The 15,657-nt window shown below is 40.9% G+C and overlaps 1 protein-coding gene across 2 annotated transcripts in view; it reads left to right on the top strand.

Moving 5' to 3' along the window:
• Positions 1-10,258: 10,258 nt before the first annotated feature.
• The window catches only part of RNF144B (ring finger protein 144B), a 161,847-nt gene continuing 156,448 nt past the window's right edge, over positions 10,259-15,657 (top strand). For both annotated transcript variants that reach the window (XM_054591839.1, XM_054591836.1), the window contains exon 1: positions 10,259-10,453. The gene's annotated coding sequence lies outside the window, so the exon portion shown is untranslated. The remainder of the gene's footprint in view (positions 10,454-15,657) is intronic.

Genomic DNA, 15,657 nt, shown 5'->3' with positions numbered 1-15,657 from the left:
AAGAGTCTGGCCCGCTGGAAGTTCACGTCACCGAAGACATATATTTTCAGACCTGTAAATGTAGGAGAAAATTGTGCGTGCGTGCGTGCGTGCGTGTGCGTGTGTTTGTGTGTAATAGAGGAAATAAGGTATTGTCCAGTCCAGAGTTCTCCCTGCTCCCTGAGTTCCAGGCCAGCTTCGCTGATATATTTTAAACTCAACATTTCAAAAACTGAACGCAGTATCCCCACCCCGCAAAACTCTACCTTTCTGTATGTGATTCCCTTCATTTTCTCCCAACTCCTAACCCACTACCTCCCCAACTTAACAGAAGTATGATCCATCCAAGTACAAAAATAAATTTGCCTGAATGGACTCTGGGTTGGAGGGCAAAAATTAGACATTTTCTTTGAATCCTCTCTCTTCTTTTTTGTATGCCTCCTGAAAATATAAGCAAATCTTGTCATTTCTAACCTCAAATTTCATGCTATTTCCCACTCCACTGATGCCATTCAAATCCCGTCCTCTTTTGCTTGGATTTCCACACAACCAGTCATTCACTGGTCGGGTGGCTTCCACACTGTTACCCCTACCCCCTCCTAGTCACGCAGCAGCGAAGGTGGTGGTGTTTTAATCAGACTGGGTACTCTTGTGCTTGAAACTCTCCACTGGCCTCTCCCATACTTGGAATAAAATTCAAAATACAGTGGTTTATGAGGTCCTATGTAATTCAGTTGCTGACGATCTTGATCTCTTCTCTCCAACACGGTTAGCTGTTTCAGTCACACAAGTCTTTCTTCATGTTCCCAGACAAAGCCACGCTGCTTCCTACCTTTCAACTTTTCACTTACTTTTTCCTGCTAGGACCGCTTTTCACTCAGAACGTTGAGATGATTCCCACCTTCACATCACTTAGCTCTATGCGCAAGTGCTCCTCCTCCCTCAGTGCTATCACTGTTCCTTTCCCATCATTTTTCATTCATTCATTTGTTCATTTGAAACATGTATTGAGCGTCTACTCTCTGTCCATCACTAGGAAGCTAGAAGGCAGGACTAAATCCCTGCCATTTTCAAGCTTACATTCTAGTAGAGACAATGAACAAATAAGCAAGTGAATATATTGTAAAGTAAAGCAGGGTAAAGGAAATAGTACCAGTAGGGTGGATGGGATTTTATTTTACATATTTGATAATTAAGGAAGGTCTTTTTAATAGATGACGTTCGGACAGTGATGTTAAGCAAATGAGAGCAGTGAAGGCTGGATATATTCTAAAGAATTCTATAAAGTATTGAATGTGGGGTATAAGAGAGAAGTTAATGATGATTTTCAATTTTTGGTTCAATAACTGGAAGAACTAAGGAGCTATTTGCTGAGATAAGGAAGACCTCAGGAATTGGGGAGGGGCTTGGAGGGGAGGGAGGAATGGGTGATGAAGAAGGGGATCAACTGTTTTGTTTCAGATCTGTAAAGTTTGAGATTCCTGTTAGCATTTAAGTGGAGATTTAGAATAGTCAGCTGGATGTGAAAGTTTGGCATTCAGAAGAAGCCGCTCAAGCTCAAGGTATAAATTCAGCACTTGTCAACATGTAGATGGTATCTAAAATCCTGAGACCAGATGAGATCACTACAGGAGGAAATATTGGTATAGATGAGGAAAGGGTCAAGATCATACCTTGGAGCTCTTCAGTGCTTAGAGGTCCAGGAGAGGAAGAGGAACCAGCAAAAGAGATGAGAATGAGCAACTGTAGACAGTGAAGTGGGGAAAGAATCAAGTGAAAGTTGGGTCTCAGAAGCCAAATGAATATCATGTGTCTAAGAGGGAGAGGGTGATTAACAGGGTCAGAAGCTGCTAAAAGTTCAGGTGAGATGAGAACTGAGAATTGACCATTGATGTAACAATGATGAGTTATCAGGGATACTGACAACAGCTATTTCTGTGGGTGGCGAATATGAAGGTGCCAGGAGATATAGAGAGAAAGGTAGACAGGGAATGGATTCAGACACCGTTTTCAGGAATTTTGATGTTCCGGGGAGTAAAGAGGAGCAGTTAGCTCAAAGGGAGTTTGGTTTTGAGGAAGGAAGATATTACTGTATGTTTATAGGATGATGGGAATTAATCAGTTGAGAAAGGAAAATTGATGAAAGATGGCGGGGAATAATAGCTGGAGACAAGCGACCTATGGTGGTGGTGGTAGGTATGTCAAGTTGGGTCTCTGTAAGCAGATGCCAAAGCAGAATTTGAGGTGCCAGATATTTATTAGGGATCAGTTCCTGTGAAAGGAAGGGGGTAGGAAGCAGGATTGGACAGAGGAAGAAGTTCAACTGTGAATCATAACTGACACAGCCTCAGCCTGCCCTGTGGGGAGCTCTGGAGTGAGTACTGCCCTTCTGAGCGTCCTGCCTGGATGGGCTTTTCTACTCTAGCCTTGCGCAGTCACTGCATGCAGCCTGCCCCAGGAGGGCATGACCTCAGGTGCGCTAACTCCACAGCTGTGGCAGACCCTGAGGGAGCTGACAGATGGAGGCTGCTGACTCAGGCTCTGCAACTGGGCAGCAGGTCCCTCCTTGATGGGGGATCTGGGTGGGACATTTCCATGTTTACCACAGGAGATGGGACAGGACAGAATATAGTGTATAAGTGGAGGAGTTGTTCTTGCATGGAATAATGGACAGTTTCTACACAGTAACAAGAGAAAACGTGGAGGATATGGGTACCAATGCTGGGTGGGGACTGGCAGATGTAGTGGGAGTTTTAGAAGTCTTTATTCCATTAAGTTTCTCAGTGAAATCCAGAGCAAAATCAATGACAGGGAGTGAATGTGGGAGAGGACTGTTAGAAGTTTCAGGAGAGAGGGAATGTGAGCTAGTTTGGTGGGAGAATGGGAGATGGATGGATTAGGGAATATTCAATGGTTGCCGGGAAGCTGCAAGGAGGACCAAGTGAGAAGAGTGGCCGTGAAGTCAAAGGGAGATCAGTCAGGATTATTGTTTTTCTCCAGCCAAATTCAGCTACCTAGGAGTAGGTGTGAAGGGGGCAAAGATTTGGATTTAATCATGTTAGGATTTTGCCAAGCAAATTTGAAGATAGGAGAGAAGGATAAGCGAGGTGAGGATAGGGGCAGGGCAATAAACATGATGGTGGTACATAGAATCTGAGTTGAGTAGGGAGGAAAATAAGGACACGAGAGAGGTGAGGCTTAGTGAAAATGGGGCAAGATCATGAAGCAAGATCTTTATTTCTTTGTTACATTTATCACTGCCGGAAACTCATTGTCTTCCCAAGTAAAACAATAAGTTCCTTATAGCTGCAGGGGACTCTCTTATGCATCATGATATTCTTAGCACCTGAAGTAATGCCAAACACATAGTAAGTGGTCAGTTGTATTTGCCAAATGAATGCAAATTGACTCTTATGAAACTCTTATTATGAAGATTCAGAACACTTTTTTTGTTTATTGAGATGGTATATTAGGATAGGACAGGTTATTTCAGCAAAAGGTTTTTTAACAGCAATTCAACAGGTTTTGGTGGTGTTTTCTTTTAATCAGCAAAAGTTTATTTCTCACTCTGTAAAGCTTTCTGTTGGTTCAGGCAACTCCCCAGGGCTTCCATTCATGTGATTTATATCTCTAGGCTACTTTGATTTGATAGATCCACTATCTCAACACAAGTCCTTGGCATTCATAGTTGTAGGGCAAGACGGAAGAAGAACACATTCCTGCCCTTCTATGATTCTGCTCATTCTCTAGTGGTCACATCAGTCATCTAACTGCACAGAACCCAGGCAATATGGGGCACATATGGAACAGTTGGTGAGCATTTCTGTCTCTGCACAGAAGGGGCTAATAATTGCAACCAGATAAGGTACAATTGGGATGAACAGGGAATGTGCCTGAAAATATGCTAGTTTTATTTTTGAAATACAGGGTGGGGTATAAGGTTTATAGTTGTATGGAAAACAATACAATAAATAATAAACAAGAATAAACTCTTGTGTTTCACATACAATTATAAATCTACTTTTGCCCCACCCTGTACTAAAAACCTGACTTAATGTTTTTTTCATTTTGCCTTGAGTTTTTATATACCCTGCATACCTATATCTGCCTTTCTTATACACATATCTAGCTCTTAAATATACATATCTATCTTTCCCAGACTATAAACTTCATGGATAGAGACCAAGTTCATGATATTTATTCTCTCCCAGTACCTGGCACAGTGCCTACCACAGTAAATACCTTAAAAAGATTTGTTTAATTGAGATGCATCCCCTTTTGGTTCTTAGGCAGTGGCATGAGTCTGTTGTCTGGCTGCTATTTAAAGACCTTCCAGCAATATCATCTCAGTAAATGAATATGGCTTGAATAAGCTTAGGACAGATTCTTATTTAAACCTAGTCATAAATATAAATATAGTGTCACATTTGGTTCTTGTAAAAACAAGATATCATACTCTATTTTGGTAGAAAGAATTAGCCGAAGTACACAATTTAGTAATTTGAGATTAGGTCTGAAAGTATGTGAATGCAGCAATATCCAGTTGGTAAACTGGATATTTTGACAATGGCCAGGGAGGACTATTCAAGTTGAGCGATAGGAGAAAGTGAGGGAAATGGTGGTAAGACTTATAAAAGTTGGATAACCAAGGATAAATGTTCCCAATTAGAGAAACATAGAGCTTTTGGTATTTTTTCTTTTTTAAATTTTTTTTTTAATTTTTATTTTTGGAGGGGAAGGGAGGGAGAAAGACAGGGAGAGAAACAATGTGAGAGAGAAACATCAGTTGCCTCTTGCATGCTCCCAACTGGGGACCTGGTCTACAACCCAGGCATGTGCCCTTACCGGGGATCAAACTGGTCACCTTTTGGTTTGCTGGCCAAAACTCAATCCATTGAGCCACGCCAGCCAAGGATTGTAAAATATAATAAGATAATCTCTGATGAAAGGGGCTTTTCTGCTTATTGACTAACATTCATTGCTTAGATTATATTTAATGCCATCAGTGTTGGCTGAATCAGAATATCTGAGGCAGTAAGATATTCTGCTACTAGTTGGCTAGAAGTCCTCAACATTGTCACAAGATTATCAAGATGGGACGTTATCTTAGAAAATAGATATGTCTAGGTCATACCCATATTTAGCAGTCTCAATTGACTCCCCATTAACATAGGATAGAATTTAAACCTGCAACAATTTGCATGACAACCTGAGCCCTAGCTTACTTGCCTAACTTTATCACGTACCCTTCCTTGCTATTCATAGTCAACCTATTTTTTCCTGTTTTTTGTTTTGTTTTATAATTTATGGATGTATAATTAGCATGAAATAAAATGCATGCAATGAAAATATACTGTCTGATATGTTTGACACATGTATACAGCATGGAACCGTAACCACAATCAAGATAAGGAACACACCCATCACCTCCAAAAGTTTTTTTTTTGTGTGTCCTTTGTTTTCCTTCCCTCTCATCTGTCCAGCCTCTAACCCTGGGATGACTAGTAATGACTAGTAATATTCTTTCTGTCGCTGTAGGAGAAAAAAAAGATATGTCTAACTAAAATATTTTTATAAATCTTATTTTGAATCTAGGTTTTTACAAATAAAGTATTTATTTTTATAACATTCTTTAAGTGAACTTGGGAAGATTTGGGTAGATATTTGTCTCATAGGGAACCTGGAATTTAAAAATTAAATTTAGAAGAAACAAATGTTTGCAAATTAGGAAAAGAAAAAGACTTTTAAAAGGTAATGCTATACCCTAACACACACACACACATATTTATGTTTATACATGCACACACACTTTTAAAAAAAATACATTTGTGTGTCTCCCATCCATATCTCATTTAATGCAGTGATTGTCAAGTGGGGGCATGCACTTTGTCCCCCAGGAACATTTGATACTATCTGGAGAAATTTTCAGTTGTCACAACTTGGAGAAGGTGTTACTGGAATCTACTGAGTAGAGGCCCAGGATGCTGCTAAACATCCTATAATGTACAGGACAGCCCCCACAACAAATTGTCTGGTTCCAAACATTATTAGTGCTGAGATGGAGAAACACTTGTAGAATGCAATGTACTCTCTTTCCACAGGATTCCACTAAAACTGGTCTCATTTTGGCCAGCAATGATCTCCTATGCAATTTAAGGGCTTCTTTTGAATATTCTTATAATATTACTTAGTTTCTTTGTAGCATTTGGAGTGATTTATCATCCCCTTCTTTCAAAAACTTTTTCTCTTGACTTGTGTGATGTTCCTTCCTCTTGGTCCTCCTCCTCTATTGGCTCTCCTGTGTCTGTTGGCCTTGCAAATGTTGGTGTTTTTCAGGGATCCACCTATGCCCTTGGTTCTTTCCTTACACATGATTTCCCTGGGCGATCTCATCCACACCCATGGGATCAATGTCATAGATTAAAAAACTCTAAATCAATATATTTAGCAATTTACTTCCTCCTTGAGTATTATACTCTTGTCAGCTGCCTATTACATTTCTTTACTCAGTATCCCATCAGTACCTGAAATTCATCATATCAAAAACTAAGCTCATTCTCTTCTCTAGCAAATCTTTCCTCTTTTTACTGATTTATTTAATCACTTTGTTGTCCACCTTGTTGTTCAAGCTTGAATAATTGAAGTCCTCTTTGGTGTCTCCCTCTTCACAACCCTACATCAAGTCCTCTCAATTCTAATTCTCTGTCTCTCCTAGATATCTCCTTCTCTTTCAGGCCATATCAGTCTCTCCTTAACTTTTGGAATAGACTCCTCGCTGGTCTCTCCCTGAAGCCTGGTCATTACTGAAACACTAGTCCATCAAACAGGGAGTAATCTTGCAAATCCAATAGACTAGCTAGTATGTTTGTCTGGCAAACACAGATTAATTTTTTAAAAACTTAAACCATTGCCTTTTCCACGAAGCACTCCTTATGACTCTGAAGTTGAGCCTCCTCGCCCTTGCACTGTGTTCCTTTAGTACTTTGTTCATATCTTTATTACAGTTCCTACAAAATTATAATTACTTATTTACATGTCTACTTTTATAGTAAACATGTGTCTGCCTAGAGCGCTCTTTGTGAAGAGCTGCCTTCCTCCCAACCTCCTGAAATAACCTTTCATCTTCATCCCCAATCCTATGTGAGCCACCATCCATTTAATTACATGAAGAGCTCTTGTTTTCATGTCATGACCCTGACACCCTGTCCTTCTTGACTAGGCGTCTGACTCAAATAAGGCCATTTAATCCCTTTCCTGTGAATTTGGGATTGAGACAGATTGAAGATGAAAGTGAATTGGAATAAGGGAAGAGGAGAGATTCATGATTAAATTTAATCCCCAGTTCCAGGTTGTTGAAGAAGCCTGTCTGTATCCATCCCTTGGGCTTCCAGGTGGCAGCCTTGTTACCTATTAAATAATCCTCCACCCCAAGTGATCTTAATTGCATTTCTATTACTTGCAACCATAGAGTTCATACGTCTCTTATGAATTCAAGGGTAAGGACCTTGCTTGCCTTGGCCATCTCTGTAGATCCAACACTTATCCTAGTGACATAATAATGCTACACAGATACAAAATAGATACTAGATACAAAAATATTTGTGGAATGAATCAATGAATAAAGGATGAAAGGAAGAAAAGAAAGAAGGGAAAAGAAGTGATGAGAGGTTTAAAATAAAAAGAGAAGGGAAAAAGAAATAAGTAGGAAAAAAGTTGAGGCGAATACAACTGAACTGAGAGAGACAGAGGCAGCAAATGATCTTAAAACACCGAAAGAATAATGAAGAGCATGATCTAGGAGTAAAATGTTTGACTGTCTTGCTTTGGCTCTGCTCTCCTAAGCTTGTCCAGCCCTCCCCTCTTACTTTTACCTTTGCCCCTTTGTCTCCGAGTCAGGTGGGAGGGTCCAGCAGGGAGCACACTTGCCCACTCACTATTCCCATGAAATCTTCAGATTACAGCCTACATAGTTACAACGAAGTAACTCAGCTCCCAGTGGCAGCCATAGATGTCTAGAGCTCAGTGAATCTAAAAAGCATGGCCTAGTAGAAGTAGCATGAATAGATAGATCCAGATTGAGGAAGGTCATAAAACAGATGGGAAGAGTGAAAGATAGTAGGAATAAAATAACTCTCAAAAGGAGAGGGAAGCTGTGGTAGGTGCATGGTGTTACATAGTAGGAAGTTTGGGATATATATCAAAGTGATTCCCATGTCTCAAATTTTCCATCAACTTATTCCACTATTCAGTTAAAATCAACATTCTTTTTATCCTTGAACTGTATGAAATAGGGTTACTGTGTAAATAAAGTATTTCTTTAAAAAAATGCAAACAAACCATTTTCTTATCTCTAATTTTTATTTACTTCTACTATTTCCCAGTTGTTTACCACCACTGACTCTCCTCCCTCCACATCTTCCTTCAGGAAAAGTTTCTCTCTCTAGGGACTTCACAGGATTAAACTTAGATTTCACGAAGGCAGTAGAATCTATACTCTGGTATTCACTGATCTTGTATGGTTTCTAGAGCTCTTCTCCCTGCTTCCCTCTCATCCCTAACCCCATCCTTCTCTGAGAAAGACTACTACTGGAGCCAGTAATCTTTCTCAAGCAAAAACTTGATCTTGCCATTACCTTGCCTATAACATTTCAATGTTTCCCCATTGTCTGTGGAATAAGGTGCAATTCTGAAAACATGGCCTAGAAGGCTCTCCATGCTCTGGCATCTGCTTACCTCTGTAGCCTTGTTTCTCAATTCTTTCTTCCAGCCACTCCCACTGCCATCCCCAAGAAAAAAATCCTCCAGCCATCATGAAGTGCTTTAAATTCTTTGTGTTGACATGTTCTTTCTTACCTTTAGCTTTCTCTCCATGCTATACCCTCTGCTGGAAAATTCTTTGTCCTCCTAGTCACTTGTCCCTGGCCAAATTACACTCATTCTTCAGGTCTCAGTGTAAGAGTCACTTCCTCTGGGCTTCAGGTACGTTGCCTTCCTTATGTGCTGCCCTCCATCAGAGAATCTAGTTTTAGCAGCCTGTTTACTTGTCTATCCCCCAACTCAGCTTGGTGAGGTTGAGGATGTTGAATTTCTGATTAACCCTTGAATCTCTAGCACCCAGCAGTGTCTCGAACTAGCAAGCATACAATAAATATTGGTGGAATGAATAAGAAGGCCAGAGTCTTTGTGTTAACCTCCCTTTCCTCCTCTTTTGTCATCTAAGCTGGTCCGTGTTTGGTGAGTTTATCTTCTAATATCCACTTCCTGCCCAATAGAGAAACCTGACAATTCTATTAAGTATTCTTTTTTTTGTTTGTTTGTTTGTTTTCTTCCAACCCTCTCATTAGGGGTTATCTGATTAACCTTTAATAGGTATTTGCACGATCAGGGCTCTGTAATAAACTGGTTGCTTCCCATGTTAATTCCTAACATCCTTTATGCCTCTAACTACTCCATAAATATATCACATGTGGATAGGTGAATGAATGAAGGGAATGCCATTTAACTAGTCACCTTCCACATCCCCAGGAGGGATTATGCCACTCCAGCTCCTGCATATTAGTGATACAGCAATATTTTCCCGGTCTTCTTGCATTATTATGTTCTATATTACTCAATATGCTTTGCCCATTGCCAGTTCGCCTGCCATCAAAACTCTCTTCAAGTACCTTTACCTGCTCCTTTCCAGAAATTTGGCTTCGGAACTGTGTCTCTTCTAAGTGAGAACAGAGGCTCAGAGTATGCTCAGTAACCAAAGACCGGTGTAATTAACTGTTCTGGCCCTGACTCGGAGTCCTGACAGGTGGCAGGTATCGACAATGCTGGCAAAAGAGACTTGTCCTGTCTTGTGCAGCTAAACATGTTTTCCCCCGAGGCCAGTCTACCGTCCTGGCAACCTAAGTTTAAATAATTGGGACGTCTTCGTTTTAAAAACAATAAAACAGAAGGAGTTATTTTGAAAAAATTAAAATGACTGGCAGGAGATTCTCAGAGCACAATCTACGTGAATGTCAAGTGTTAAGTGATATGGGTAAGACAAACGCGAACGGAGACGGGGATGAATGGAAGTGGTGCCTATGAAGATTTTAAAAAGGGTTTTCTGAGATTTCCCAGCCCCAGAATTTCAAGGACCCGAGTCGCTGCCTCCTCGCTAAGAGAGCGCGTCTCTGAGGGAGGTGTGTGCGTGTACGCGCAGGGGGAGGGCAGGCTGGGAGAGGGGCCACCGCTCTCCGGAATCAACACCAGGGGGAGAAGGGGAGCGCGGCGAAGCGCCGCCGGAGGGAGAGTCAGGCTGCAGGGGCAGGGCCGGAGGAGGGGGCCGAGGCACGCTTAGGGGCTGGCTGCAAGAGACCCGAATGCCTGGGAGAGCTGGAGCAGCTGCCGGGCGGAGCTGACAGCAGACGCCGAGCGGTGCACGCCCTCGTCGGAGCCCTGCGCTCCCGGGTCCCCTGCTCCTCACTCCGACCTCGCGCGCAAGGTAAGGAGGGGCGCGGGGTGCAGCCGTCTCCCGAGCGCGGCCGGGCCGGCGTACCAGGTAGCGTTCGGCCTCCCTCGCCCCTCCCGGGTCTCCTCGGCGCCCAGGAGTCCTGGGCGGGTTGCCCGCGGGGACTCGGGACCCTCACCATCCCCGCTTTTACTCCGCGGCGCGTAGGACCCAGTCTCCTACCCGCTCTCCTGTCCCCTCCTGCTGGGCAGCTCCCGGAACCCCGCACCCCGGGCTCTGGGGGAGGAGACGGAAGGTCTTCCACCCTCACCAGGTGTAGGGCGTAAACACTGACACCCGCTTCCGCCCCCCTTCCCCAGTCTGCAACAATTTCCAGGTTGAACTATCACCTCTCCTCTCTTTCCGAAACATACCTGTCCCCGCCTTCTGTTACCGTCCTAACTTTGGGGGATATTCACCATTAGTCAAGATAGGAATAGCGCCTTATCTTTTGTATCTGCAACGAACAATAGGTTGAAGGTCTTTGGGGTTTAATTTTTTGGAGAATCAAATGCTGTGATGTTTCCAAGGTTTTCTGGGTGACTATGGTGCTAGAACTTTAGCTTAGAGCAATAGCTCCTAGTCCAGCGCTGAGATCCTGATTCAGAAGTGTGTGTGTGTGTGTGTGTGTGTGTGTGTGTGTGTGTGTTGGCTTCTGTATTTGAAAGCACTCTAGATAATTGAGATGCATTCTCTTTATAATCACTTGAAAGTATCGGTAGGGTCCGCATTGAAAGGGGGCTCCGAACTGTTTGTAAGCCTCACCTGGAAATAGTAGTGTGAATAGAGAATAAAAACGGAGTGAAAGCTGGTTTCCTTTCCGTTGATGAATTTGGTGTGGTACCATTAGTTCAGAGATGACAATTTTTGGAAGGGAGTGTTAAAGTTCATTTGATACTCAGATATAGGGTAGAGAGAAATACCACTTTTAAGAGCCCTCATTAAAGAGTTACCTTTTAAACATCAATTTTAAAAATATAAGAATTCCCACACAAGTACTTTGGCTCTTAGAAAGGATGAGGCCTATGCTGGTGGGAATTGAAAAATTCTCCTTCAGGAGAGGGGGGCGGGGCGGGGCAGGGGGAAGTTGTTGGGGGGTAGGCAGAGACAAATGTGTTTGAAAAAATAAATAAATTAAGAAAAAGCACCAATGTTTAAACAGAGAAAAAAAAAGAAAACTCCTCCTTCACATGCTTGCATTGACTGACTTTCTGTCAGTGACCACTGGCATTTTTACATGTCAATGACTTCAAGGCTAGAGACCCAAATGGACTATTATCTCTAGGAACAGAAGGAGGAGTGAGCATATTAATTAATCTGGATCCTGTTTACTTTCCTAATTATTTAAATCAAGCTCTTCTACCATGAATTGGTTGAGTGTCTGTAAATTATATTGTATTTGAACTTACACAAATAACTAAACATTTCTCCATCTTGCACTTTGTCATAGATGTACATCAGTACATCTGCTCCTTTTTATATTTGTCTGTACATGGACCCAAACCATTCTAAGTACACTCTTAGAGTGTAACTGCCAGGGAAAATAAAGATTTTTATTTGTCTTTTGGGAAATAGAGGTGAAGGACTTTTAAAAATACCATGAAGTGGGTATAATATTAAATCATACCTAAAATGAGATGCTTGTTATGAAACAGCAATGATATTTGGTACCTGCTTTCAAGGATTTTAAGGACAAGCAGAAGACTTCCTGTAAAGCATTTTGAACTTTAAGAGTCACTGTCTAGGTATTGAGCCAATGTGGTTGTTTTCCTGGCAAACTTTTTCTTTACAAAATTAACTTTCCCTTAGGAAAAATGGTGCAGATGCACACGATTCAGCTAACCAGGTCCAGAAAATACTGTTTGAATTTTAAAAGTGACCTTCATTCATCCATATAGATCTAATGTTTGTAACATGTGTCACAAAATATGCAGGAATATTCATTTCTTGCTGTCCTTTTCAAAGCATTGGCTTAATGAGGGAAGTTATGGACAGAAAACAAATTACATTATGAATTTTGTTGGCTTAGGCAAAACTATTATTTTTTTCTTAAGGTTTTTGTGTAAATGCGTGTGTGCTGGGGTTGAGACTTACATAATTATGTATATATATAACACATGTTTTTAATAGGAACAAAAACCCACAATATTTTTCTTTGTGGCAGAACACTGTAAGCATTAGGTTTTGATTACTTTTTTATGGAAATTTTAATATGACAGAACTGAAAACTTCAAGGAAATAATTCCATAAAGATCTGTTTGGAACTGAAGGTCTTTTTAATAAAACACATTTGAAGCCCTTAGTCTGTGGGCTTCGGATATGTAGAGCAGTCCTTTGTGAGCCTGTACGGGTGGTAGATCCAATTCTGGCAGCTTCAGACAGTGGATGATGATTAGACCCTGCCACTCTTCTCCAGACCTTTAATTTGGTCTGTAACTTGATGCTTCACTGACCCCACACTCTCCCTGCCACGCTAGCTCACAGAGGAATTGCTGGCACTCTGGATTGAATTTGTTTCCCTCCCATCCATTAGGACATGTTTGCGTTGGTTGCAGAATGTCGTTACATTTTTAGCTCAGTATTCTAAGAAATACCTTTAGTTATGAAGAGAGTAGTCTTAGTGTGGCCTAGATCACAAATTACTGTACTTAATTGCTATGTTAATCTCCCAATGATTCAATTTTGTAGAAATAATAGTCATAGAGTATTAAAATCGGAAGGCACTTTAGAGGTCATCTAGGTTCTAATCATTTGTTTCTTCAGAGGAACACTGAAGCACTGATAGTCACCATCATGCTTTGACAGTACGCATTAAATTTTATATTCTTTCCTGTTCTTGGAGTAATGTGGATTTTGCTCTTTTTAAATGGGTTTGTATACAAGTTCAATAGTGTAGAAATGGCAGCAAAGTATGTTGCAAATCTCAGCTAGATTTCCAGAGAAACTTGAAGTGTAGTGTTAAAGGCAGTATAGGCCATACATAAAGGCGGTGAACTATTCTAAACTAGCATCCTGGGTTTTTCATTACAGTAGGTGTGTGTGTGGGGGGTACTTCTTCAACTAGCTGACAAAAGAAAAGGAGTACACTAAAAGAGATGAGTATAAAAAGAGAAGAGTAAGGTTGTGAGGCATGTGATAAGCATAACCTACTAGATCAGCAAATCCTTCAGGAATGGTTGGCCTTTAGACTCCTTCCCAGAGATTTTAATCTGAAATAATGAAACCAATCATTGGAATTTCCAGTCTGCAACACCCTACTGTGTTAAGGCTTGATTTTGGAAGTCCCACTTGATGTTTCTGTCGTTCAAGATCTTCTGTGTTAAAAGATCTCTTTGCCCAAGATCCTAATGTTGAGACTGTTTTCTTCTGCCACCAGTTGTAAACGAATTTATTCTGATATGTAGATACCAAAAAGATTGCATCTAATCTTAAGAAACCATATAGAGCGCTGGCAGGTGTGGCTCAGTTGGTTGGAATGTCGTCCTGTAAACCAAAAGGTTGTGGACTCAGTTCATGGTCAGGGCACATGCCTAGGTGGCAGGCTCAGTCCTGGTTAGGGATGCATAGAAGAAGCAACTTATTTATGTTTCTCTCTCACAGAGCTGTTTTTCTCCCTTTCTTCCCCTCTCTCTGAAATCAATGGGCATGTCCTCTGGTGAGTATTTAAAAAAAAGAAACCGTAAACTCCTCACAGCCCCAGTAGGTAGCCATTATTATCCCTTTCACAGAGATCTGTGATTCAGAGAAGTTAAGCGTCTTGACCAAGGACATATACCGCTTTCAGCACCACACACTGCTTCCCTAGCTGATGCAAGCTGTTGATTGAATCTATAGATGATAGCAGGCTTATTATGGGGTATCTGACAAATTTCCTAATTCTGAAAGGACTTTATAGAGTCTTCGTATGTGTTTATATTTCAGTTTAGGTGTATTCAGTGTAGGAAGCTCAATATTCTGACATTGATTTAATGATTAAATACATTTACTACATTTACAATATGTGGAATTAATCCATAATAGCCAGGATGTCTTTAAAAATATATTTTCTTTATAATGCCATGACATTTTGGTGATTTACAAGTCATCCATATTATGACTAATTTGCCACACTCTCCATTGCTCTCTGCGAGTGGTTCTCCCGTGTATGGTACTGATTCCTTAGAGACCCTTTAGGAACTGTGTTGTCTGTGTCATTCTGCCATAGCAATTATAAGTTAAAATGTGTATTACTTTATTAAATTTAGTTTTTTCTATGTCTCCTTTATATTATAGTTAGGATGTTATATTTGTTTGGTTTAGAGAGTATGTGTGTAATCAGGTTATATTTTCTATGAATTTCATTTCAAGATAGTAAAGGAATAAGGTCAAAATATTCATTAAAAAGTGAATATTAGTCTGATAGGGTAGAAAGTCATTGCCTTATAAAAAATATTACTTACTGAATCTGTCACAAATATAACTATTTAGCAGTAAAAGTTTTGCCTTTAGTTTCATGAATTTATACATTTTAATCAGCTTCTTTTGGCTTTGATTAACATTGAGCCTTCCATCAAAAAGTGAAGAGTTGTCTCCTTAAAGTCTAACCTTGAAACTTATACTTCCAAGAGAGAGTCCTTTTACCTGTAGAGGGCTTTCTTTCTTTTTCACTACCACTCTTCCACTGCAGTTTCTTCCCTGAACCCGAAGGCAGAGGTTGTTCTCTGAACTAGCTGGTTCATAGAAAATCTTTGTACACCCTTTGGAAGGCTCTGCTGCCAGGTCTAGTACGTACAGCAAGTGTCCCTTGGCCACGCCGTTGGCAAAGTCCAGCTTCCCAGTCTGCAGTTTGGAAATGTTGCTGTGAGCAACTCAGGCAGGGTGTTTGCCACACCTTTCCTCACCTCCGTCCCCTCCTGGAGAGGGTAGTAATGCCTCATGAAATTCAGCTTTAGAAATGAACAAAGCAGAAACAGACTCATAGATACAGAGGACAGGCATGATGGTTGTCAGAGGGGAAGGGGTTTGGGGACTGGGTGAAAAAGGTAAAGGGACTACGAAGTTACAAAATAGTCATGGGGATGTAAGCTATAGCATAGAAATATAGTCAATACTATTAAAAACTGACAGTTGGGTACTGGAAATATCGGGGGGACACTTTGTGAGGTATATCATTGTCTAATCACTATGCTATACATCTGAAAATAATACAAAACAATACT

The sequence above is a fragment of the Pteronotus mesoamericanus genome, unplaced genomic scaffold (genome assembly GCF_021234165.1).
Source record: "Pteronotus mesoamericanus isolate MK-2021 breed Mesoamerican mustached bat unplaced genomic scaffold, CSHL_Meso_final scaffold_31, whole genome shotgun sequence".
Classification (NCBI taxonomy): Eukaryota; Metazoa; Chordata; class Mammalia; order Chiroptera; family Mormoopidae; genus Pteronotus; species Pteronotus mesoamericanus.
This window is presented reverse-complemented; position numbering and strand designations above follow the sequence as displayed.